The sequence below is a fragment of the Anomaloglossus baeobatrachus genome, unplaced genomic scaffold (genome assembly GCF_048569485.1).
Source record: "Anomaloglossus baeobatrachus isolate aAnoBae1 unplaced genomic scaffold, aAnoBae1.hap1 Scaffold_3792, whole genome shotgun sequence".
Taxonomy (NCBI): Eukaryota; Metazoa; Chordata; class Amphibia; order Anura; family Aromobatidae; genus Anomaloglossus; species Anomaloglossus baeobatrachus.
Window position 1 is genome coordinate 32,426 of NW_027443136.1, and position 25,442 is coordinate 57,867.

General features: G+C 46.3%; 16 non-coding genes across 16 annotated transcripts; all 16 read right to left on the reverse strand.

The window, feature by feature from the left end:
* Positions 1–589: 589 nt before the first annotated feature.
* LOC142274769 (U2 spliceosomal RNA) lies at positions 590–780 on the reverse strand. The gene has a single exon (XR_012739016.1). It is a non-coding gene; the product is annotated as a U2 spliceosomal RNA (small nuclear RNA).
* Positions 781–2,167: 1,387 nt separating this feature from the next.
* LOC142274770 (U2 spliceosomal RNA) lies at positions 2,168–2,358 on the reverse strand. The gene has a single exon (XR_012739017.1). It is a non-coding gene; the product is annotated as a U2 spliceosomal RNA (small nuclear RNA).
* Positions 2,359–3,745: 1,387 nt separating this feature from the next.
* On the reverse strand, positions 3,746–3,936 carry LOC142274771 (U2 spliceosomal RNA). The gene has a single exon (XR_012739018.1). It is a non-coding gene; the product is annotated as a U2 spliceosomal RNA (small nuclear RNA).
* A 1,387-nt stretch (positions 3,937–5,323) lies between these two features.
* On the reverse strand, positions 5,324–5,514 carry LOC142274772 (U2 spliceosomal RNA). Its single transcript, XR_012739019.1, has one exon. It is a non-coding gene; the product is annotated as a U2 spliceosomal RNA (small nuclear RNA).
* A 1,387-nt stretch (positions 5,515–6,901) lies between these two features.
* LOC142274773 (U2 spliceosomal RNA) lies at positions 6,902–7,092 on the reverse strand. The gene has a single exon (XR_012739020.1). It is a non-coding gene; the product is annotated as a U2 spliceosomal RNA (small nuclear RNA).
* A 1,387-nt stretch (positions 7,093–8,479) lies between these two features.
* LOC142274776 (U2 spliceosomal RNA) lies at positions 8,480–8,670 on the reverse strand. Its single transcript, XR_012739022.1, has one exon. It is a non-coding gene; the product is annotated as a U2 spliceosomal RNA (small nuclear RNA).
* Positions 8,671–10,057: 1,387 nt separating this feature from the next.
* LOC142274777 (U2 spliceosomal RNA) lies at positions 10,058–10,248 on the reverse strand. The gene has a single exon (XR_012739023.1). It is a non-coding gene; the product is annotated as a U2 spliceosomal RNA (small nuclear RNA).
* A 1,387-nt stretch (positions 10,249–11,635) lies between these two features.
* On the reverse strand, positions 11,636–11,826 carry LOC142274778 (U2 spliceosomal RNA). The gene has a single exon (XR_012739024.1). It is a non-coding gene; the product is annotated as a U2 spliceosomal RNA (small nuclear RNA).
* Positions 11,827–13,213: 1,387 nt separating this feature from the next.
* Positions 13,214–13,404, reverse strand: LOC142274779 (U2 spliceosomal RNA). The gene has a single exon (XR_012739025.1). It is a non-coding gene; the product is annotated as a U2 spliceosomal RNA (small nuclear RNA).
* A 1,387-nt stretch (positions 13,405–14,791) lies between these two features.
* Positions 14,792–14,982, reverse strand: LOC142274780 (U2 spliceosomal RNA). The gene has a single exon (XR_012739026.1). It is a non-coding gene; the product is annotated as a U2 spliceosomal RNA (small nuclear RNA).
* Positions 14,983–16,369: 1,387 nt separating this feature from the next.
* LOC142274781 (U2 spliceosomal RNA) lies at positions 16,370–16,560 on the reverse strand. The gene has a single exon (XR_012739027.1). It is a non-coding gene; the product is annotated as a U2 spliceosomal RNA (small nuclear RNA).
* Positions 16,561–17,947: 1,387 nt separating this feature from the next.
* On the reverse strand, positions 17,948–18,138 carry LOC142274782 (U2 spliceosomal RNA). The gene has a single exon (XR_012739028.1). It is a non-coding gene; the product is annotated as a U2 spliceosomal RNA (small nuclear RNA).
* A 1,387-nt stretch (positions 18,139–19,525) lies between these two features.
* Positions 19,526–19,716, reverse strand: LOC142274783 (U2 spliceosomal RNA). Its single transcript, XR_012739029.1, has one exon. It is a non-coding gene; the product is annotated as a U2 spliceosomal RNA (small nuclear RNA).
* Positions 19,717–21,103: 1,387 nt separating this feature from the next.
* Positions 21,104–21,294, reverse strand: LOC142274784 (U2 spliceosomal RNA). The gene has a single exon (XR_012739030.1). It is a non-coding gene; the product is annotated as a U2 spliceosomal RNA (small nuclear RNA).
* Positions 21,295–22,681: 1,387 nt separating this feature from the next.
* Positions 22,682–22,872, reverse strand: LOC142274786 (U2 spliceosomal RNA). Its single transcript, XR_012739031.1, has one exon. It is a non-coding gene; the product is annotated as a U2 spliceosomal RNA (small nuclear RNA).
* Positions 22,873–24,259: 1,387 nt separating this feature from the next.
* Positions 24,260–24,450, reverse strand: LOC142274788 (U2 spliceosomal RNA). Its single transcript, XR_012739033.1, has one exon. It is a non-coding gene; the product is annotated as a U2 spliceosomal RNA (small nuclear RNA).
* Between the last annotated feature and the right edge of the window lie 992 nt (positions 24,451–25,442).

Below are 25,442 nucleotides of genomic sequence, written 5' to 3' on the forward strand. Positions count from 1 at the left end.
ATGAGGCTTCGCAGTAGGTTGCAAACATTCATCACCCATGACTGTCCCCAATTGAGCTCAGAAGCTCAATGTCTATCATGACCTCTCTTTTAGAATGTCCAAGAGCAAGCAAACTATTCCTCCAGGAGAGGGCGCCAACAGACTACTAAAGAGATCATCATTACTCAAAGAAAACCCCAAAAACCAATGCATGATAGGAATAAACAGGTAACTTTCTTTGGAGTGGAAGCGGAGAGATCGCACCAGATGCCAATTCTAGATGTTATCACACCTGTGGTCACTGCAGCAGCAGGTGAATCCACTTTGTCCAAAAGGGATCTATTCCATTCAATTGCAAATGATCTAGATAAGACAGAGAACTGCAGCACGGGGACATAGCCGAGTTGGTCAGGTTGAGTGGTGATGAGTTTGCTATTTGGATGAATAAAGAAAGTCAAAAGTGTGAAAGATAAAAAACAAAAGGAGGAAGTGTGAAAAGTGAATGGGCCAAATTGAGGTGCATATGAAGACGTATGCTTTCTTCCAATTCATTAAATCGGGCTAATATGAATCAGGTGAATTGAGTTCTGCTTTTGGAAACTGGGTTAAGAAGGGGTGCACCGTTCCTGGAGGTACTGCAATACCAGGTCAATGCGTGGAGTGGACAGAGCAAGCTCTTTTTCCATCTCCCTGTTCTAAAAATCCATTTAATATATGGTCCCCAGATAGGGGACGTATCAGATATTAAACTGATAAGAACAGATACTACACTTGATCTTAGCCAAAAGGCCGAGAAGCGATAACCAGAATTGGTTTGGGCCTCGAGTGGCACCCTGGCCTATGCCGGACACATCTTAGGGAGAGAGAGCGAGAGGGAGACAAACCCACGCCTACACAAGACATTTTGTCACCCAAGCCAACCCTTGAAAAGGCTGCTTTGCAGAGCCAAAACAAGAAGAATGGTGCGTTTTGCAGCCGCCGCCCACTGCAATGAATCTGAATAACTCCTCCTTTAGGGCGCAAGCAACTCCCCTCCCCCTTGCAGTCTTTCCAATTCACGATACAAAAAGACGGACAGGACAGGTTGCCTGACTTTCCGTCACTGCCACCCTTTGCCATCCTTACCCGTAGAAAGCCCTTTCATCATCCCCAAACCCTAATCTTTTCCCTTTCCTTCCCAGCCCCCAAACCCTGCCCTCTGTACCTTTCTCACCACCCGCTTCCCTTCTCCTGTCATCCCCCTACCACCCGGGAAAAAAAGAGATTGCCCCCTCCTTCCACTAGCCCACCCTCCCACCCAAAGAACAACTTCTTCTGCGCAGCTTGTTTTCTAGGCAGCAGCGCTATTGTGATGTCATCGGGGGGCATTGTGACAAGCCGCCAGTGTTCCGTCTCTTCATGTTGTGCACAGTTCAAACGGAAAATACATCAACAGGCAGACTACAGAAAAGCTTACTATCAAAGGTTAGAGGGGGGCTTTCTCAGAGGGCTTTTTACAGTTTTTCTATTCCCAATTAGCCGTTTAAGTGTACTTATTGAAAGTAGTAATTCTTTCATAGGCCGCCCTTTCTTAGTATTTGACGTTCCTTATATTGCGGTATGAGGCTTCGCAGTAGGTTGCAAACATTCATCACCCATGACTGTCCCCAATTGAGCTCAGAAGCTCAATGTCTATCATGACCTCTCTTTTAGAATGTCCAAGAGCAAGCAAACTATTCCTCCAGGAGAGGGCGCCAACAGACTACTAAAGAGATCATCATTACTCAAAGAAAACCCCAAAAACCAATGCATGATAGGAATAAACAGGTAACTTTCTTTGGAGTGGAAGCGGAGAGATCGCACCAGATGCCAATTCTAGATGTTATCACACCTGTGGTCACTGCAGCAGCAGGTGAATCCACTTTGTCCAAAAGGGATCTATTCCATTCAATTGCAAATGATCTAGATAAGACAGAGAACTGCAGCACGGGGACATAGCCGAGTTGGTCAGGTTGAGTGGTGATGAGTTTGCTATTTGGATGAATAAAGAAAGTCAAAAGTGTGAAAGATAAAAAACAAAAGGAGGAAGTGTGAAAAGTGAATGGGCCAAATTGAGGTGCATATGAAGACGTATGCTTTCTTCCAATTCATTAAATCGGGCTAATATGAATCAGGTGAATTGAGTTCTGCTTTTGGAAACTGGGTTAAGAAGGGGTGCACCGTTCCTGGAGGTACTGCAATACCAGGTCAATGCGTGGAGTGGACAGAGCAAGCTCTTTTTCCATCTCCCTGTTCTAAAAATCCATTTAATATATGGTCCCCAGATAGGGGACGTATCAGATATTAAACTGATAAGAACAGATACTACACTTGATCTTAGCCAAAAGGCCGAGAAGCGATAACCAGAATTGGTTTGGGCCTCGAGTGGCACCCTGGCCTATGCCGGACACATCTTAGGGAGAGAGAGCGAGAGGGAGACAAACCCACGCCTACACAAGACATTTTGTCACCCAAGCCAACCCTTGAAAAGGCTGCTTTGCAGAGCCAAAACAAGAAGAATGGTGCGTTTTGCAGCCGCCGCCCACTGCAATGAATCTGAATAACTCCTCCTTTAGGGCGCAAGCAACTCCCCTCCCCCTTGCAGTCTTTCCAATTCACGATACAAAAAGACGGACAGGACAGGTTGCCTGACTTTCCGTCACTGCCACCCTTTGCCATCCTTACCCGTAGAAAGCCCTTTCATCATCCCCAAACCCTAATCTTTTCCCTTTCCTTCCCAGCCCCCAAACCCTGCCCTCTGTACCTTTCTCACCACCCGCTTCCCTTCTCCTGTCATCCCCCTACCACCCGGGAAAAAAAGAGATTGCCCCCTCCTTCCACTAGCCCACCCTCCCACCCAAAGAACAACTTCTTCTGCGCAGCTTGTTTTCTAGGCAGCAGCGCTATTGTGATGTCATCGGGGGGCATTGTGACAAGCCGCCAGTGTTCCGTCTCTTCATGTTGTGCACAGTTCAAACGGAAAATACATCAACAGGCAGACTACAGAAAAGCTTACTATCAAAGGTTAGAGGGGGGCTTTCTCAGAGGGCTTTTTACAGTTTTTCTATTCCCAATTAGCCGTTTAAGTGTACTTATTGAAAGTAGTAATTCTTTCATAGGCCGCCCTTTCTTAGTATTTGACGTTCCTTATATTGCGGTATGAGGCTTCGCAGTAGGTTGCAAACATTCATCACCCATGACTGTCCCCAATTGAGCTCAGAAGCTCAATGTCTATCATGACCTCTCTTTTAGAATGTCCAAGAGCAAGCAAACTATTCCTCCAGGAGAGGGCGCCAACAGACTACTAAAGAGATCATCATTACTCAAAGAAAACCCCAAAAACCAATGCATGATAGGAATAAACAGGTAACTTTCTTTGGAGTGGAAGCGGAGAGATCGCACCAGATGCCAATTCTAGATGTTATCACACCTGTGGTCACTGCAGCAGCAGGTGAATCCACTTTGTCCAAAAGGGATCTATTCCATTCAATTGCAAATGATCTAGATAAGACAGAGAACTGCAGCACGGGGACATAGCCGAGTTGGTCAGGTTGAGTGGTGATGAGTTTGCTATTTGGATGAATAAAGAAAGTCAAAAGTGTGAAAGATAAAAAACAAAAGGAGGAAGTGTGAAAAGTGAATGGGCCAAATTGAGGTGCATATGAAGACGTATGCTTTCTTCCAATTCATTAAATCGGGCTAATATGAATCAGGTGAATTGAGTTCTGCTTTTGGAAACTGGGTTAAGAAGGGGTGCACCGTTCCTGGAGGTACTGCAATACCAGGTCAATGCGTGGAGTGGACAGAGCAAGCTCTTTTTCCATCTCCCTGTTCTAAAAATCCATTTAATATATGGTCCCCAGATAGGGGACGTATCAGATATTAAACTGATAAGAACAGATACTACACTTGATCTTAGCCAAAAGGCCGAGAAGCGATAACCAGAATTGGTTTGGGCCTCGAGTGGCACCCTGGCCTATGCCGGACACATCTTAGGGAGAGAGAGCGAGAGGGAGACAAACCCACGCCTACACAAGACATTTTGTCACCCAAGCCAACCCTTGAAAAGGCTGCTTTGCAGAGCCAAAACAAGAAGAATGGTGCGTTTTGCAGCCGCCGCCCACTGCAATGAATCTGAATAACTCCTCCTTTAGGGCGCAAGCAACTCCCCTCCCCCTTGCAGTCTTTCCAATTCACGATACAAAAAGACGGACAGGACAGGTTGCCTGACTTTCCGTCACTGCCACCCTTTGCCATCCTTACCCGTAGAAAGCCCTTTCATCATCCCCAAACCCTAATCTTTTCCCTTTCCTTCCCAGCCCCCAAACCCTGCCCTCTGTACCTTTCTCACCACCCGCTTCCCTTCTCCTGTCATCCCCCTACCACCCGGGAAAAAAAGAGATTGCCCCCTCCTTCCACTAGCCCACCCTCCCACCCAAAGAACAACTTCTTCTGCGCAGCTTGTTTTCTAGGCAGCAGCGCTATTGTGATGTCATCGGGGGGCATTGTGACAAGCCGCCAGTGTTCCGTCTCTTCATGTTGTGCACAGTTCAAACGGAAAATACATCAACAGGCAGACTACAGAAAAGCTTACTATCAAAGGTTAGAGGGGGGCTTTCTCAGAGGGCTTTTTACAGTTTTTCTATTCCCAATTAGCCGTTTAAGTGTACTTATTGAAAGTAGTAATTCTTTCATAGGCCGCCCTTTCTTAGTATTTGACGTTCCTTATATTGCGGTATGAGGCTTCGCAGTAGGTTGCAAACATTCATCACCCATGACTGTCCCCAATTGAGCTCAGAAGCTCAATGTCTATCATGACCTCTCTTTTAGAATGTCCAAGAGCAAGCAAACTATTCCTCCAGGAGAGGGCGCCAACAGACTACTAAAGAGATCATCATTACTCAAAGAAAACCCCAAAAACCAATGCATGATAGGAATAAACAGGTAACTTTCTTTGGAGTGGAAGCGGAGAGATCGCACCAGATGCCAATTCTAGATGTTATCACACCTGTGGTCACTGCAGCAGCAGGTGAATCCACTTTGTCCAAAAGGGATCTATTCCATTCAATTGCAAATGATCTAGATAAGACAGAGAACTGCAGCACGGGGACATAGTCGAGTTGGTCAGGTTGAGTGGTGATGAGTTTGCTATTTGGATGAATAAAGAAAGTCAAAAGTGTGAAAGATAAAAAACAAAAGGAGGAAGTGTGAAAAGTGAATGGGCCAAATTGAGGTGCATATGAAGACGTATGCTTTCTTCCAATTCATTAAATCGGGCTAATATGAATCAGGTGAATTGAGTTCTGCTTTTGGAAACTGGGTTAAGAAGGGGTGCACCGTTCCTGGAGGTACTGCAATACCAGGTCAATGCGTGGAGTGGACAGAGCAAGCTCTTTTTCCATCTCCCTGTTCTAAAAATCCATTTAATATATGGTCCCCAGATAGGGGACGTATCAGATATTAAACTGATAAGAACAGATACTACACTTGATCTTAGCCAAAAGGCCGAGAAGCGATAACCAGAATTGGTTTGGGCCTCGAGTGGCACCCTGGCCTATGCCGGACACATCTTAGGGAGAGAGAGCGAGAGGGAGACAAACCCACGCCTACACAAGACATTTTGTCACCCAAGCCAACCCTTGAAAAGGCTGCTTTGCAGAGCCAAAACAAGAAGAATGGTGCGTTTTGCAGCCGCCGCCCACTGCAATGAATCTGAATAACTCCTCCTTTAGGGCGCAAGCAACTCCCCTCCCCCTTGCAGTCTTTCCAATTCACGATACAAAAAGACGGACAGGACAGGTTGCCTGACTTTCCGTCACTGCCACCCTTTGCCATCCTTACCCGTAGAAAGCCCTTTCATCATCCCCAAACCCTAATCTTTTCCCTTTCCTTCCCAGCCCCCAAACCCTGCCCTCTGTACCTTTCTCACCACCCGCTTCCCTTCTCCTGTCATCCCCCTACCACCCGGGAAAAAAAGAGATTGCCCCCTCCTTCCACTAGCCCACCCTCCCACCCAAAGAACAACTTCTTCTGCGCAGCTTGTTTTCTAGGCAGCAGCGCTATTGTGATGTCATCGGGGGGCATTGTGACAAGCCGCCAGTGTTCCGTCTCTTCATGTTGTGCACAGTTCAAACGGAAAATACATCAACAGGCAGACTACAGAAAAGCTTACTATCAAAGGTTAGAGGGGGGCTTTCTCAGAGGGCTTTTTACAGTTTTTCTATTCCCAATTAGCCGTTTAAGTGTACTTATTGAAAGTAGTAATTCTTTCATAGGCCGCCCTTTCTTAGTATTTGACGTTCCTTATATTGCGGTATGAGGCTTCGCAGTAGGTTGCAAACATTCATCACCCATGACTGTCCCCAATTGAGCTCAGAAGCTCAATGTCTATCATGACCTCTCTTTTAGAATGTCCAAGAGCAAGCAAACTATTCCTCCAGGAGAGGGCGCCAACAGACTACTAAAGAGATCATCATTACTCAAAGAAAACCCCAAAAACCAATGCATGATAGGAATAAACAGGTAACTTTCTTTGGAGTGGAAGCGGAGAGATCGCACCAGATGCCAATTCTAGATGTTATCACACCTGTGGTCACTGCAGCAGCAGGTGAATCCACTTTGTCCAAAAGGGATCTATTCCATTCAATTGCAAATGATCTAGATAAGACAGAGAACTGCAGCACGGGGACATAGCCGAGTTGGTCAGGTTGAGTGGTGATGAGTTTGCTATTTGGATGAATAAAGAAAGTCAAAAGTGTGAAAGATAAAAAACAAAAGGAGGAAGTGTGAAAAGTGAATGGGCCAAATTGAGGTGCATATGAAGACGTATGCTTTCTTCCAATTCATTAAATCGGGCTAATATGAATCAGGTGAATTGAGTTCTGCTTTTGGAAACTGGGTTAAGAAGGGGTGCACCGTTCCTGGAGGTACTGCAATACCAGGTCAATGCGTGGAGTGGACAGAGCAAGCTCTTTTTCCATCTCCCTGTTCTAAAAATCCATTTAATATATGGTCCCCAGATAGGGGACGTATCAGATATTAAACTGATAAGAACAGATACTACACTTGATCTTAGCCAAAAGGCCGAGAAGCGATAACCAGAATTGGTTTGGGCCTCGAGTGGCACCCTGGCCTATGCCGGACACATCTTAGGGAGAGAGAGCGAGAGGGAGACAAACCCACGCCTACACAAGACATTTTGTCACCCAAGCCAACCCTTGAAAAGGCTGCTTTGCAGAGCCAAAACAAGAAGAATGGTGCGTTTTGCAGCCGCCGCCCACTGCAATGAATCTGAATAACTCCTCCTTTAGGGCGCAAGCAACTCCCCTCCCCCTTGCAGTCTTTCCAATTCACGATACAAAAAGACGGACAGGACAGGTTGCCTGACTTTCCGTCACTGCCACCCTTTGCCATCCTTACCCGTAGAAAGCCCTTTCATCATCCCCAAACCCTAATCTTTTCCCTTTCCTTCCCAGCCCCCAAACCCTGCCCTCTGTACCTTTCTCACCACCCGCTTCCCTTCTCCTGTCATCCCCCTACCACCCGGGAAAAAAAGAGATTGCCCCCTCCTTCCACTAGCCCACCCTCCCACCCAAAGAACAACTTCTTCTGCGCAGCTTGTTTTCTAGGCAGCAGCGCTATTGTGATGTCATCGGGGGGCATTGTGACAAGCCGCCAGTGTTCCGTCTCTTCATGTTGTGCACAGTTCAAACGGAAAATACATCAACAGGCAGACTACAGAAAAGCTTACTATCAAAGGTTAGAGGGGGGCTTTCTCAGAGGGCTTTTTACAGTTTTTCTATTCCCAATTAGCCGTTTAAGTGTACTTATTGAAAGTAGTAATTCTTTCATAGGCCGCCCTTTCTTAGTATTTGACGTTCCTTATATTGCGGTATGAGGCTTCGCAGTAGGTTGCAAACATTCATCACCCATGACTGTCCCCAATTGAGCTCAGAAGCTCAATGTCTATCATGACCTCTCTTTTAGAATGTCCAAGAGCAAGCAAACTATTCCTCCAGGAGAGGGCGCCAACAGACTACTAAAGAGATCATCATTACTCAAAGAAAACCCCAAAAACCAATGCATGATAGGAATAAACAGGTAACTTTCTTTGGAGTGGAAGCGGAGAGATCGCACCAGATGCCAATTCTAGATGTTATCACACCTGTGGTCACTGCAGCAGCAGGTGAATCCACTTTGTCCAAAAGGGATCTATTCCATTCAATTGCAAATGATCTAGATAAGACAGAGAACTGCAGCACGGGGACATAGCCGAGTTGGTCAGGTTGAGTGGTGATGAGTTTGCTATTTGGATGAATAAAGAAAGTCAAAAGTGTGAAAGATAAAAAACAAAAGGAGGAAGTGTGAAAAGTGAATGGGCCAAATTGAGGTGCATATGAAGACGTATGCTTTCTTCCAATTCATTAAATCGGGCTAATATGAATCAGGTGAATTGAGTTCTGCTTTTGGAAACTGGGTTAAGAAGGGGTGCACCGTTCCTGGAGGTACTGCAATACCAGGTCAATGCGTGGAGTGGACAGAGCAAGCTCTTTTTCCATCTCCCTGTTCTAAAAATCCATTTAATATATGGTCCCCAGATAGGGGACGTATCAGATATTAAACTGATAAGAACAGATACTACACTTGATCTTAGCCAAAAGGCCGAGAAGCGATAACCAGAATTGGTTTGGGCCTCGAGTGGCACCCTGGCCTATGCCGGACACATCTTAGGGAGAGAGAGCGAGAGGGAGACAAACCCACGCCTACACAAGACATTTTGTCACCCAAGCCAACCCTTGAAAAGGCTGCTTTGCAGAGCCAAAACAAGAAGAATGGTGCGTTTTGCAGCCGCCGCCCACTGCAATGAATCTGAATAACTCCTCCTTTAGGGCGCAAGCAACTCCCCTCCCCCTTGCAGTCTTTCCAATTCACGATACAAAAAGACGGACAGGACAGGTTGCCTGACTTTCCGTCACTGCCACCCTTTGCCATCCTTACCCGTAGAAAGCCCTTTCATCATCCCCAAACCCTAATCTTTTCCCTTTCCTTCCCAGCCCCCAAACCCTGCCCTCTGTACCTTTCTCACCACCCGCTTCCCTTCTCCTGTCATCCCCCTACCACCCGGGAAAAAAAGAGATTGCCCCCTCCTTCCACTAGCCCACCCTCCCACCCAAAGAACAACTTCTTCTGCGCAGCTTGTTTTCTAGGCAGCAGCGCTATTGTGATGTCATCGGGGGGCATTGTGACAAGCCGCCAGTGTTCCGTCTCTTCATGTTGTGCACAGTTCAAACGGAAAATACATCAACAGGCAGACTACAGAAAAGCTTACTATCAAAGGTTAGAGGGGGGCTTTCTCAGAGGGCTTTTTACAGTTTTTCTATTCCCAATTAGCCGTTTAAGTGTACTTATTGAAAGTAGTAATTCTTTCATAGGCCGCCCTTTCTTAGTATTTGACGTTCCTTATATTGCGGTATGAGGCTTCGCAGTAGGTTGCAAACATTCATCACCCATGACTGTCCCCAATTGAGCTCAGAAGCTCAATGTCTATCATGACCTCTCTTTTAGAATGTCCAAGAGCAAGCAAACTATTCCTCCAGGAGAGGGCGCCAACAGACTACTAAAGAGATCATCATTACTCAAAGAAAACCCCAAAAACCAATGCATGATAGGAATAAACAGGTAACTTTCTTTGGAGTGGAAGCGGAGAGATCGCACCAGATGCCAATTCTAGATGTTATCACACCTGTGGTCACTGCAGCAGCAGGTGAATCCACTTTGTCCAAAAGGGATCTATTCCATTCAATTGCAAATGATCTAGATAAGACAGAGAACTGCAGCACGGGGACATAGCCGAGTTGGTCAGGTTGAGTGGTGATGAGTTTGCTATTTGGATGAATAAAGAAAGTCAAAAGTGTGAAAGATAAAAAACAAAAGGAGGAAGTGTGAAAAGTGAATGGGCCAAATTGAGGTGCATATGAAGACGTATGCTTTCTTCCAATTCATTAAATCGGGCTAATATGAATCAGGTGAATTGAGTTCTGCTTTTGGAAACTGGGTTAAGAAGGGGTGCACCGTTCCTGGAGGTACTGCAATACCAGGTCAATGCGTGGAGTGGACAGAGCAAGCTCTTTTTCCATCTCCCTGTTCTAAAAATCCATTTAATATATGGTCCCCAGATAGGGGACGTATCAGATATTAAACTGATAAGAACAGATACTACACTTGATCTTAGCCAAAAGGCCGAGAAGCGATAACCAGAATTGGTTTGGGCCTCGAGTGGCACCCTGGCCTATGCCGGACACATCTTAGGGAGAGAGAGCGAGAGGGAGACAAACCCACGCCTACACAAGACATTTTGTCACCCAAGCCAACCCTTGAAAAGGCTGCTTTGCAGAGCCAAAACAAGAAGAATGGTGCGTTTTGCAGCCGCCGCCCACTGCAATGAATCTGAATAACTCCTCCTTTAGGGCGCAAGCAACTCCCCTCCCCCTTGCAGTCTTTCCAATTCACGATACAAAAAGACGGACAGGACAGGTTGCCTGACTTTCCGTCACTGCCACCCTTTGCCATCCTTACCCGTAGAAAGCCCTTTCATCATCCCCAAACCCTAATCTTTTCCCTTTCCTTCCCAGCCCCCAAACCCTGCCCTCTGTACCTTTCTCACCACCCGCTTCCCTTCTCCTGTCATCCCCCTACCACCCGGGAAAAAAAGAGATTGCCCCCTCCTTCCACTAGCCCACCCTCCCACCCAAAGAACAACTTCTTCTGCGCAGCTTGTTTTCTAGGCAGCAGCGCTATTGTGATGTCATCGGGGGGCATTGTGACAAGCCGCCAGTGTTCCGTCTCTTCATGTTGTGCACAGTTCAAACGGAAAATACATCAACAGGCAGACTACAGAAAAGCTTACTATCAAAGGTTAGAGGGGGGCTTTCTCAGAGGGCTTTTTACAGTTTTTCTATTCCCAATTAGCCGTTTAAGTGTACTTATTGAAAGTAGTAATTCTTTCATAGGCCGCCCTTTCTTAGTATTTGACGTTCCTTATATTGCGGTATGAGGCTTCGCAGTAGGTTGCAAACATTCATCACCCATGACTGTCCCCAATTGAGCTCAGAAGCTCAATGTCTATCATGACCTCTCTTTTAGAATGTCCAAGAGCAAGCAAACTATTCCTCCAGGAGAGGGCGCCAACAGACTACTAAAGAGATCATCATTACTCAAAGAAAACCCCAAAAACCAATGCATGATAGGAATAAACAGGTAACTTTCTTTGGAGTGGAAGCGGAGAGATCGCACCAGATGCCAATTCTAGATGTTATCACACCTGTGGTCACTGCAGCAGCAGGTGAATCCACTTTGTCCAAAAGGGATCTATTCCATTCAATTGCAAATGATCTAGATAAGACAGAGAACTGCAGCACGGGGACATAGCCGAGTTGGTCAGGTTGAGTGGTGATGAGTTTGCTATTTGGATGAATAAAGAAAGTCAAAAGTGTGAAAGATAAAAAACAAAAGGAGGAAGTGTGAAAAGTGAATGGGCCAAATTGAGGTGCATATGAAGACGTATGCTTTCTTCCAATTCATTAAATCGGGCTAATATGAATCAGGTGAATTGAGTTCTGCTTTTGGAAACTGGGTTAAGAAGGGGTGCACCGTTCCTGGAGGTACTGCAATACCAGGTCAATGCGTGGAGTGGACAGAGCAAGCTCTTTTTCCATCTCCCTGTTCTAAAAATCCATTTAATATATGGTCCCCAGATAGGGGACGTATCAGATATTAAACTGATAAGAACAGATACTACACTTGATCTTAGCCAAAAGGCCGAGAAGCGATAACCAGAATTGGTTTGGGCCTCGAGTGGCACCCTGGCCTATGCCGGACACATCTTAGGGAGAGAGAGCGAGAGGGAGACAAACCCACGCCTACACAAGACATTTTGTCACCCAAGCCAACCCTTGAAAAGGCTGCTTTGCAGAGCCAAAACAAGAAGAATGGTGCGTTTTGCAGCCGCCGCCCACTGCAATGAATCTGAATAACTCCTCCTTTAGGGCGCAAGCAACTCCCCTCCCCCTTGCAGTCTTTCCAATTCACGATACAAAAAGACGGACAGGACAGGTTGCCTGACTTTCCGTCACTGCCACCCTTTGCCATCCTTACCCGTAGAAAGCCCTTTCATCATCCCCAAACCCTAATCTTTTCCCTTTCCTTCCCAGCCCCCAAACCCTGCCCTCTGTACCTTTCTCACCACCCGCTTCCCTTCTCCTGTCATCCCCCTACCACCCGGGAAAAAAAGAGATTGCCCCCTCCTTCCACTAGCCCACCCTCCCACCCAAAGAACAACTTCTTCTGCGCAGCTTGTTTTCTAGGCAGCAGCGCTATTGTGATGTCATCGGGGGGCATTGTGACAAGCCGCCAGTGTTCCGTCTCTTCATGTTGTGCACAGTTCAAACGGAAAATACATCAACAGGCAGACTACAGAAAAGCTTACTATCAAAGGTTAGAGGGGGGCTTTCTCAGAGGGCTTTTTACAGTTTTTCTATTCCCAATTAGCCGTTTAAGTGTACTTATTGAAAGTAGTAATTCTTTCATAGGCCGCCCTTTCTTAGTATTTGACGTTCCTTATATTGCGGTATGAGGCTTCGCAGTAGGTTGCAAACATTCATCACCCATGACTGTCCCCAATTGAGCTCAGAAGCTCAATGTCTATCATGACCTCTCTTTTAGAATGTCCAAGAGCAAGCAAACTATTCCTCCAGGAGAGGGCGCCAACAGACTACTAAAGAGATCATCATTACTCAAAGAAAACCCCAAAAACCAATGCATGATAGGAATAAACAGGTAACTTTCTTTGGAGTGGAAGCGGAGAGATCGCACCAGATGCCAATTCTAGATGTTATCACACCTGTGGTCACTGCAGCAGCAGGTGAATCCACTTTGTCCAAAAGGGATCTATTCCATTCAATTGCAAATGATCTAGATAAGACAGAGAACTGCAGCACGGGGACATAGCCGAGTTGGTCAGGTTGAGTGGTGATGAGTTTGCTATTTGGATGAATAAAGAAAGTCAAAAGTGTGAAAGATAAAAAACAAAAGGAGGAAGTGTGAAAAGTGAATGGGCCAAATTGAGGTGCATATGAAGACGTATGCTTTCTTCCAATTCATTAAATCGGGCTAATATGAATCAGGTGAATTGAGTTCTGCTTTTGGAAACTGGGTTAAGAAGGGGTGCACCGTTCCTGGAGGTACTGCAATACCAGGTCAATGCGTGGAGTGGACAGAGCAAGCTCTTTTTCCATCTCCCTGTTCTAAAAATCCATTTAATATATGGTCCCCAGATAGGGGACGTATCAGATATTAAACTGATAAGAACAGATACTACACTTGATCTTAGCCAAAAGGCCGAGAAGCGATAACCAGAATTGGTTTGGGCCTCGAGTGGCACCCTGGCCTATGCCGGACACATCTTAGGGAGAGAGAGCGAGAGGGAGACAAACCCACGCCTACACAAGACATTTTGTCACCCAAGCCAACCCTTGAAAAGGCTGCTTTGCAGAGCCAAAACAAGAAGAATGGTGCGTTTTGCAGCCGCCGCCCACTGCAATGAATCTGAATAACTCCTCCTTTAGGGCGCAAGCAACTCCCCTCCCCCTTGCAGTCTTTCCAATTCACGATACAAAAAGACGGACAGGACAGGTTGCCTGACTTTCCGTCACTGCCACCCTTTGCCATCCTTACCCGTAGAAAGCCCTTTCATCATCCCCAAACCCTAATCTTTTCCCTTTCCTTCCCAGCCCCCAAACCCTGCCCTCTGTACCTTTCTCACCACCCGCTTCCCTTCTCCTGTCATCCCCCTACCACCCGGGAAAAAAAGAGATTGCCCCCTCCTTCCACTAGCCCACCCTCCCACCCAAAGAACAACTTCTTCTGCGCAGCTTGTTTTCTAGGCAGCAGCGCTATTGTGATGTCATCGGGGGGCATTGTGACAAGCCGCCAGTGTTCCGTCTCTTCATGTTGTGCACAGTTCAAACGGAAAATACATCAACAGGCAGACTACAGAAAAGCTTACTATCAAAGGTTAGAGGGGGGCTTTCTCAGAGGGCTTTTTACAGTTTTTCTATTCCCAATTAGCCGTTTAAGTGTACTTATTGAAAGTAGTAATTCTTTCATAGGCCGCCCTTTCTTAGTATTTGACGTTCCTTATATTGCGGTATGAGGCTTCGCAGTAGGTTGCAAACATTCATCACCCATGACTGTCCCCAATTGAGCTCAGAAGCTCAATGTCTATCATGACCTCTCTTTTAGAATGTCCAAGAGCAAGCAAACTATTCCTCCAGGAGAGGGCGCCAACAGACTACTAAAGAGATCATCATTACTCAAAGAAAACCCCAAAAACCAATGCATGATAGGAATAAACAGGTAACTTTCTTTGGAGTGGAAGCGGAGAGATCGCACCAGATGCCAATTCTAGATGTTATCACACCTGTGGTCACTGCAGCAGCAGGTGAATCCACTTTGTCCAAAAGGGATCTATTCCATTCAATTGCAAATGATCTAGATAAGACAGAGAACTGCAGCACGGGGACATAGCCGAGTTGGTCAGGTTGAGTGGTGATGAGTTTGCTATTTGGATGAATAAAGAAAGTCAAAAGTGTGAAAGATAAAAAACAAAAGGAGGAAGTGTGAAAAGTGAATGGGCCAAATTGAGGTGCATATGAAGACGTATGCTTTCTTCCAATTCATTAAATCGGGCTAATATGAATCAGGTGAATTGAGTTCTGCTTTTGGAAACTGGGTTAAGAAGGGGTGCACCGTTCCTGGAGGTACTGCAATACCAGGTCAATGCGTGGAGTGGACAGAGCAAGCTCTTTTTCCATCTCCCTGTTCTAAAAATCCATTTAATATATGGTCCCCAGATAGGGGACGTATCAGATATTAAACTGATAAGAACAGATACTACACTTGATCTTAGCCAAAAGGCCGAGAAGCGATAACCAGAATTGGTTTGGGCCTCGAGTGGCACCCTGGCCTATGCCGGACACATCTTAGGGAGAGAGAGCGAGAGGGAGACAAACCCACGCCTACACAAGACATTTTGTCACCCAAGCCAACCCTTGAAAAGGCTGCTTTGCAGAGCCAAAACAAGAAGAATGGTGCGTTTTGCAGCCGCCGCCCACTGCAATGAATCTGAATAACTCCTCCTTTAGGGCGCAAGCAACTCCCCTCCCCCTTGCAGTCTTTCCAATTCACGATACAAAAAGACGGACAGGACAGGTTGCCTGACTTTCCGTCACTGCCACCCTTTGCCATCCTTACCCGTAGAAAGCCCTTTCATCATCCCCAAACCCTAATCTTTTCCCTTTCCTTCCCAGCCCCCAAACCCTGCCCTCTGTACCTTTCTCACCACCCGCTTCCCTTCTCCTGTCATCCCCCTACCACCCGGGAAAAAAAGAGATTGCCCCCTCCTTCCACTAGCCCACCCTCCCACCCAAAGAACAACTTCTTCTGCGCAGCTTGTTTTCTAGGCAGCAGCGCTATTGTGATGTCATCGGGGGGCATTGTGACAAGCCGCCAGTGTTCCGTCTCTTCATGTTGTGCACAGTTCAAACGGAAAATACATCAACAGGCAGACTACAGAAAAGCTTACTATCAAAGGTTAGAGGGGGGCTTTCTCAGAGGGCTTTTTACAGTTTTTCTATTCCCAATTAGCCGTTTAAGTGTACTTATTGAAAGTAGTAATTCTTTCATAGGCCGCCCTTTCTTAGTATTTGACGTTCCTTATATTGCGGTATGAGGCTTCGCAGTAGGTTGCAAACATTCATCACCCATGACTGTCCCCAATTGAGCTCAGAAGCTCAATGTCTATCATGACCTCTCTTTTAGAATGTCCAAGAGCAAGCAAACTATTCCTCCAGGAGAGGGCGCCAACAGACTACTAAAGAGATCATCATTACTCAAAGAAAACCCCAAAAACCAATGCATGATAGGAATAAACAGGTAACTTTCTTTGGAGTGGAAGCGGAGAGATCGCACCAGATGCCAATTCTAGATGTTATCACACCTGTGGTCACTGCAGCAGCAGGTGAATCCACTTTGTCCAAAAGGGATCTATTCCATTCAATTGCAAATGATCTAGATAAGACAGAGAACTGCAGCACGGGGACATAGCCGAGTTGGTCAGGTTGAGTGGTGATGAGTTTGCTATTTGGATGAATAAAGAAAGTCAAAAGTGTGAAAGATAAAAAACAAAAGGAGGAAGTGTGAAAAGTGAAAGGGCCAAATTGAGGTGCATATGAAGACGTATGCTTTCTTCCAATTCATTAAATCGGGCTAATATGAATCAGGTGAATTGAGTTCTGCTTTTGGAAACTGGGTTAAGAAGGGGTGCACCGTTCCTGGAGGTACTGCAATACCAGGTCAATGCGTGGAGTGGACAGAGCAAGCTCTTTTTCCATCTCCCTGTTCTAAAAATCCATTTAATATATGGTCCCCAGATAGGGGACGTATCAGATATTAAACTGATAAGAACAGATACTACACTTGATCTTAGCCAAAAGGCCGAGAAGCGATAACCAGAATTGGTTTGGGCCTCGAGTGGCACCCTGGCCTATGCCGGACACATCTTAGGGAGAGAGAGCGAGAGGGAGACAAACCCACGCCTACACAAGACATTTTGTCACCCAAGCCAACCCTTGAAAAGGCTGCTTTGCAGAGCCAAAACAAGAAGAATGGTGCGTTTTGCAGCCGCCGCCCACTGCAATGAATCTGAATAACTCCTCCTTTAGGGCGCAAGCAACTCCCCTCCCCCTTGCAGTCTTTCCAATTCACGATACAAAAAGACGGACAGGACAGGTTGCCTGACTTTCCGTCACTGCCACCCTTTGCCATCCTTACCCGTAGAAAGCCCTTTCATCATCCCCAAACCCTAATCTTTTCCCTTTCCTTCCCAGCCCCCAAACCCTGCCCTCTGTACCTTTCTCACCACCCGCTTCCCTTCTCCTGTCATCCCCCTACCACCCGGGAAAAAAAGAGATTGCCCCCTCCTTCCACTAGCCCACCCTCCCACCCAAAGAACAACTTCTTCTGCGCAGCTTGTTTTCTAGGCAGCAGCGCTATTGTGATGTCATCGGGGGGCATTGTGACAAGCCGCCAGTGTTCCGTCTCTTCATGTTGTGCACAGTTCAAACGGAAAATACATCAACAGGCAGACTACAGAAAAGCTTACTATCAAAGGTTAGAGGGGGGCTTTCTCAGAGGGCTTTTTACAGTTTTTCTATTCCCAATTAGCCGTTTAAGTGTACTTATTGAAAGTAGTAATTCTTTCATAGGCCGCCCTTTCTTAGTATTTGACGTTCCTTATATTGCGGTATGAGGCTTCGCAGTAGGTTGCAAACATTCATCACCCATGACTGTCCCCAATTGAGCTCAGAAGCTCAATGTCTATCATGACCTCTCTTTTAGAATGTCCAAGAGCAAGCAAACTATTCCTCCAGGAGAGGGCGCCAACAGACTACTAAAGAGATCATCATTACTCAAAGAAAACCCCAAAAACCAATGCATGATAGGAATAAACAGGTAACTTTCTTTGGAGTGGAAGCGGAGAGATCGCACCAGATGCCAATTCTAGATGTTATCACACCTGTGGTCACTGCAGCAGCAGGTGAATCCACTTTGTCCAAAAGGGATCTATTCCATTCAATTGCAAATGATCTAGATAAGACAGAGAACTGCAGCACGGGGACATAGCCGAGTTGGTCAGGTTGAGTGGTGATGAGTTTGCTATTTGGATGAATAAAGAAAGTCAAAAGTGTGAAAGATAAAAAACAAAAGGAGGAAGTGTGAAAAGTGAATGGGCCAAATTGAGGTGCATATGAAGACGTATGCTTTCTTCCAATTCATTAAATCGGGCTAATATGAATCAGGTGAATTGAGTTCTGCTTTTGGAAACTGGGTTAAGAAGGGGTGCACCGTTCCTGGAGGTACTGCAATACCAGGTCAATGCGTGGAGTGGACAGAGCAAGCTCTTTTTCCATCTCCCTGTTCTAAAAATCCATTTAATATATGGTCCCCAGATAGGGGACGTATCAGATATTAAACTGATAAGAACAGATACTACACTTGATCTTAGCCAAAAGGCCGAGAAGCGATAACCAGAATTGGTTTGGGCCTCGAGTGGCACCCTGGCCTATGCCGGACACATCTTAGGGAGAGAGAGCGAGAGGGAGACAAACCCACGCCTACACAAGACATTTTGTCACCCAAGCCAACCCTTGAAAAGGCTGCTTTGCAGAGCCAAAACAAGAAGAATGGTGCGTTTTGCAGCCGCCGCCCACTGCAATGAATCTGAATAACTCCTCCTTTAGGGCGCAAGCAACTCCCCTCCCCCTTGCAGTCTTTCCAATTCACGATACAAAAAGACGGACAGGACAGGTTGCCTGACTTTCCGTCACTGCCACCCTTTGCCATCCTTACCCGTAGAAAGCCCTTTCATCATCCCCAAACCCTAATCTTTTCCCTTTCCTTCCCAGCCCCCAAACCCTGCCCTCTGTACCTTTCTCACCACCCGCTTCCCTTCTCCTGTCATCCCCCTACCACCCGGGAAAAAAAGAGATTGCCCCCTCCTTCCACTAGCCCACCCTCCCACCCAAAGAACAACTTCTTCTGCGCAGCTTGTTTTCTAGGCAGCAGCGCTATTGTGATGTCATCGGGGGGCATTGTGACAAGCCGCCAGTGTTCCGTCTCTTCATGTTGTGCACAGTTCAAACGGAAAATACATCAACAGGCAGACTACAGAAAAGCTTACTATCAAAGGTTAGAGGGGGGCTTTCTCAGAGGGCTTTTTACAGTTTTTCTATTCCCAATTAGCCGTTTAAGTGTACTTATTGAAAGTAGTAATTCTTTCATAGGCCGCCCTTTCTTAGTATTTGACGTTCCTTATATTGCGGTATGAGGCTTCGCAGTAGGTTGCAAACATTCATCACCCATGACTGTCCCCAATTGAGCTCAGAAGCTCAATGTCTATCATGACCTCTCTTTTAGAATGTCCAAGAGCAAGCAAACTATTCCTCCAGGAGAGGGCGCCAACAGACTACTAAAGAGATCATCATTACTCAAAGAAAACCCCAAAAACCAATGCATGATAGGAATAAACAGGTAACTTTCTTTGGAGTGGAAGCGGAGAGATCGCACCAGATGCCAATTCTAGATGTTATCACACCTGTGGTCACTGCAGCAGCAGGTGAATCCACTTTGTCCAAAAGGGATCTATTCCATTCAATTGCAAATGATCTAGATAAGACAGAGAACTGCAGCACGGGGACATAGCCGAGTTGGTCAGGTTGAGTGGTGATGAGTTTGCTATTTGGATGAATAAAGAAAGTCAAAAGTGTGAAAGATAAAAAACAAAAGGAGGAAGTGTGAAAAGTGAATGGGCCAAATTGAGGTGCATATGAAGACGTATGCTTTCTTCCAATTCATTAAATCGGGCTAATATGAATCAGGTGAATTGAGTTCTGCTTTTGGAAACTGGGTTAAGAAGGGGTGCACCGTTCCTGGAGGTACTGCAATACCAGGTCAATGCGTGGAGTGGACAGAGCAAGCTCTTTTTCCATCTCCCTGTTCTAAAAATCCATTTAATATATGGTCCCCAGATAGGGGACGTATCAGATATTAAACTGATAAGAACAGATACTACACTTGATCTTAGCCAAAAGGCCGAGAAGCGATAACCAGAATTGGTTTGGGCCTCGAGTGGCACCCTGGCCTATGCCGGACACATCTTAGGGAGAGAGAGCGAGAGGGAGACAAACCCACGCCTACACAAGACATTTTGTCACCCAAGCCAACCCTTGAAAAGGCTGCTTTGCAGAGCCAAAACAAGAAGAATGGTGCGTTTTGCAGCCGCCGCCCACTGCAATGAATCTGAATAACTCCTCCTTTAGGGCGCAAGCAACTCCCCTCCCCCTTGCAGTCTTTCCAATTCACGATACAAAAAGACGGACAGGACAGGTTGCCTGACTTTCCGTCACTGCCACCCTTTGCCATCCTTACCCGTAGAAAGCCCTTTCATCATCCCCAAACCCTAATCTTTTCCCTTTCCTTCCCAGCCCCCAAACCCTGCCCTCTGTACCTTTCTCACCACCCGCTTCCCTTCTCCTGTCATCCCCCTACCACCCGGGAAAAAAAGAGATTGCCCCCTCCTTCCACTAGCCCACCCTCCCACCCAAAGAACAACTTCTTCTGCGCAGCTTGTTTTCTAGGCAGCAGCGCTATTGTGATGTCATCGGGGGGCATTGTGACAAGCCGCCAGTGTTCCGTCTCTTCATGTTGTGCACAGTTCAAACGGAAAATACATCAACAGGCAGACTACAGAAAAGCTTACTATCAAAGGTTAGAGGGGGGCTTTCTCAGAGGGCTTTTTACAGTTTTTCTATTCCCAATTAGCCGTTTAAGTGTACTTATTGAAAGTAGTAATTCTTTCATAGGCCGCCCTTTCTTAGTATTTGACGTTCCTTATATTGCGGTATGAGGCTTCGCAGTAGGTTGCAAACATTCATCACCCATGACTGTCCCCAATTGAGCTCAGAAGCTCAATGTCTATCATGACCTCTCTTTTAGAATGTCCAAGAGCAAGCAAACTATTCCTCCAGGAGAGGGCGCCAACAGACTACTAAAGAGATCATCATTACTCAAAGAAAACCCCAAAAACCAATGCATGATAGGAATAAACAGGTAACTTTCTTTGGAGTGGAAGCGGAGAGATCGCACCAGATGCCAATTCCAGATGTTATCACACCTGTGGTCACTGCAGCAGCAGGTGAATCCACTTTGTCCAAAAGGGATCTATTCCATTCAATTGCAAATGATCTAGATAAGACAGAGAACTGCAGCACGGGGACATAGCCGAGTTGGTCAGGTTGAGTGGTGATGAGTTTGCTATTTGGATGAATAAAGAAAGTCAAAAGTGTGAAAGATAAAAAACAAAAGGAGGAAGTGTGAAAAGTGAATGGGCCAAATTGAGGTGCATATGAAGACGTATGCTTTCTTCCAATTCATTAAATCGGGCTAATATGAATCAGGTGAATTGAGTTCTGCTTTTGGAAACTGGGTTAAGAAGGGGTGCACCGTTCCTGGAGGTACTGCAATACCAGGTCAATGCGTGGAGTGGACAGAGCAAGCTCTTTTTCCATCTCCCTGTTCTAAAAATCCATTTAATATATGGTCCCCAGATAGGGGACGTATCAGATATTAAACTGATAAGAACAGATACTACACTTGATCTTAGCCAAAAGGCCGAGAAGCGATAACCAGAATTGGTTTGGGCCTCGAGTGGCACCCTGGCCTATGCCGGACACATCTTAGGGAGAGAGAGCGAGAGGGAGACAAACCCACGCCTACACAAGACATTTTGTCACCCAAGCCAACCCTTGAAAAGGCTGCTTTGCAGAGCCAAAACAAGAAGAATGGTGCGTTTTGCAGCCGCCGCCCACTGCAATGAATCTGAATAACTCCTCCTTTAGGGCGCAAGCAACTCCCCTCCCCCTTGCAGTCTTTCCAATTCACGATACAAAAAGACGGACAGGACAGGTTGCCTGACTTTCCGTCACTGCCACCCTTTGCCATCCTTACCCGTAGAAAGCCCTTTCATCATCCCCAAACCCTAATCTTTTCCCTTTCCTTCCCAGCCCCCAAACCCTGCCCTCTGTACCTTTCTCACCACCCGCTTCCCTTCTCCTGTCATCCCCCTACCACCCGGGAAAAAAAGAGATTGCCCCCTCCTTCCACTAGCCCACCCTCCCACCCAAAGAACAACTTCTTCTGCGCAGCTTGTTTTCTAGGCAGCAGCGCTATTGTGATGTCATCGGGGGGCATTGTGACAAGCCGCCAGTGTTCCGTCTCTTCATGTTGTGCACAGTTCAAACGGAAAATACATCAACAGGCAGACTACAGAAAAGCTTACTATCAAAGGTTAGAGGGGGGCTTTCTCAGAGGGCTTTTTACAGTTTTTCTATTCCCAATTAGCCGTTTAAGTGTACTTATTGAAAGTAGTAATTCTTTCATAGGCCGCCCTTTCTTAGTATTTGACGTTCCTTATATTGCGGTATGAGGCTTCGCAGTAGGTTGCAAACATTCATCACCCATGACTGTCCCCAATTGAGCTCAGAAGCTCAATGTCTATCATGACCTCTCTTTTAGAATGTCCAAGAGCAAGCAAACTATTCCTCCAGGAGAGGGCGCCAACAGACTACTAAAGAGATCATCATTACTCAAAGAAAACCCCAAAAACCAATGCATGATAGGAATAAACAGGTAACTTTCTTTGGAGTGGAAGCGGAGAGATCGCACCAGATGCCAATTCTAGATGTTATCACACCTGTGGTCACTGCAGCAGCAGGTGAATCCACTTTGTCCAAAAGGGATCTATTCCATTCAATTGCAAATGATCTAGATAAGACAGAGAACTGCAGCACGGGGACATAGCCGAGTTGGTCAGGTTGAGTGGTGATGAGTTTGCTATTTGGATGAATAAAGAAAGTCAAAAGTGTGAAAGATAAAAAACAAAAGGAGGAAGTGTGAAAAGTGAATGGGCCAAATTGAGGTGCATATGAAGACGTATGCTTTCTTCCAATTCATTAAATCGGGCTAATATGAATCAGGTGAATTGAGTTCTGCTTTTGGAAACTGGGTTAAGAAGGGGTGCACCGTTCCTGGAGGTACTGCAATACCAGGTCAATGCGTGGAGTGGACAGAGCAAGCTCTTTTTCCATCTCCCTGTTCTAAAAATCCATTTAATATATGGTCCCCAGATAGGGGACGTATCAGATATTAAACTGATAAGAACAGATACTACACTTGATCTTAGCCAAAAGGCCGAGAAGCGATAACCAGAATTGGTTTGGGCCTCGAGTGGCACCCTGGCCTATGCCGGACACATCTTAGGGAGAGAGAGCGAGAGGGAGACAAACCCACGCCTACACAAGACATTTTGTCACCCAAGCCAACCCTTGAAAAGGCTGCTTTGCAGAGCCAAAACAAGAAGAATGGTGCGTTTTGCAGCCGCCGCCCACTGCAATGAATCTGAATAACTCCTCCTTTAGGGCGCAAGCAACTCCCCTCCCCCTTGCAGTCTTTCCAATTCACGATACAAAAAGACGGACAGGACAGGTTGCCTGACTTTCCGTCACTGCCACCCTTTGCCATCCTTACCCGTAGAAAGCCCTTTCATCATCCCCAAACCCTAATCTTTTCCCTTTCCTTCCCAGCCCCCAAACCCTGCCCTCTGTACCTTTCTCACCACCCGCTTCCCTTCTCCTGTCATCCCCCTACCACCCGGGAAAAAAAGAGATTGCCCCCTCCTTCCACTAGCCCACCCTCCCACCCAAAGAACAACTTCTTCTGCGCAGCTTGTTTTCTAGGCAGCAGCGCTATTGTGATGTCATCGGGGGGCATTGTGACAAGCCGCCAGTGTTCCGTCTCTTCATGTTGTGCACAGTTCAAACGGAAAATACATCAACAGGCAGACTACAGAAAAGCTTACTATCAAAGGTTAGAGGGGGGCTTTCTCAGAGGGCTTTTTACAGTTTTTCTATTCCCAATTAGCCGTTTAAGTGTACTTATTGAAAGTAGTAATTCTTTCATAGGCCGCCCTTTCTTAGTATTTGACGTTCCTTATATTGCGGTATGAGGCTTCGCAGTAGGTTGCAAACATTCATCACCCATGACTGTCCCCAATTGAGCTCAGAAGCTCAATGTCTATCATGACCTCTCTTTTAGAATGTCCAAGAGCAAGCAAACTATTCCTCCAGGAGAGGGCGCCAACAGACTACTAAAGAGATCATCATTACTCAAAGAAAACCCCAAAAACCAATGCATGATAGGAATAAACAGGTAACTTTCTTTGGAGTGGAAGCGGAGAGATCGCACCAGATGCCAATTCTAGATGTTATCACACCTGTGGTCACTGCAGCAGCAGGTGAATCCACTTTGTCCAAAAGGGATCTATTCCATTCAATTGCAAATGATCTAGATAAGACAGAGAACTGCAGCACGGGGACATAGCCGAGTTGGTCAGGTTGAGTGGTGATGAGTTTGCTATTTGGATGAATAAAGAAAGTCAAAAGTGTGAAAGATAAAAAACAAAAGGAGGAAGTGTGAAAAGTGAATGGGCCAAATTGAGGTGCATATGAAGACGTATGCTTTCTTCCAATTCATTAAATCGGGCTAATATGAATCAGGTGAATTGAGTTCTGCTTTTGGAAACTGGGTTAAGAAGGGGTGCACCGTTCCTGGAGGTACTGCAATACCAGGTCAATGCGTGGAGTGGACAGAGCAAGCTCTTTTTCCATCTCCCTGTTCTAAAAATCCATTTAATATATGGTCCCCAGATAGGGGACGTATCAGATATTAAACTGATAAGAACAGATACTACACTTGATCTTAGCCAAAAGGCCGAGAAGCGATAACCAGAATTGGTTTGGGCCTCGAGTGGCACCCTGGCCTATGCCGGACACATCTTAGGGAGAGAGAGCGAGAGGGAGACAAACCCACGCCTACACAAGACATTTTGTCACCCAAGCCAACCCTTGAAAAGGCTGCTTTGCAGAGCCAAAACAAGAAGAATGGTGCGTTTTGCAGCCGCCGCCCACTGCAATGAATCTGAATAACTCCTCCTTTAGGGCGCAAGCAACTCCCCTCCCCCTTGCAGTCTTTCCAATTCACGATACAAAAAGACGGACAGGACAGGTTGCCTGACTTTCCGTCACTGCCACCCTTTGCCATCCTTACCCGTAGAAAGCCCTTTCATCATCCCCAAACCCTAATCTTTTCCCTTTCCTTCCCAGCCCCCAAACCCTGCCCTCTGTACCTTTCTCACCACCCGCTTCCCTTCTCCTGTCATCCCCCTACCACCCGGGAAAAAAAGAGATTGCCCCCTCCTTCCACTAGCCCACCCTCCCACCCAAAGAACAACTTCTTCTGCGCAGCTTGTTTTCTAGGCAGCAGCGCTATTGTGATGTCATCGGGGGGCATTGTGACAAGCCGCCAGTGTTCCGTCTCTTCATGTTGTGCACAGTTCAAACGGAAAATACATCAACAGGCAGACTACAGAAAAGCTTACTATCAAAGGTTAGAGGGGGGCTTTCTCAGAGGGCTTTTTACAGTTTTTCTATTCCCAATTAGCCGTTTAAGTGTACTTATTGAAAGTAGTAATTCTTTCATAGGCCGCCCTTTCTTAGTATTTGACGTTCCTTATATTGCGGTATGAGGCTTCGCAGTAGGTTGCAAACATTCATCACCCATGACTGTCCCCAATTGAGCTCAGAAGCTCAATGTCTATCATGACCTCTCTTTTAGAATGTCCAAGAGCAAGCAAACTATTCCTCCAGGAGAGGGCGCCAACAGACTACTAAAGAGATCATCATTACTCAAAGAAAACCCCAAAAACCAATGCATGA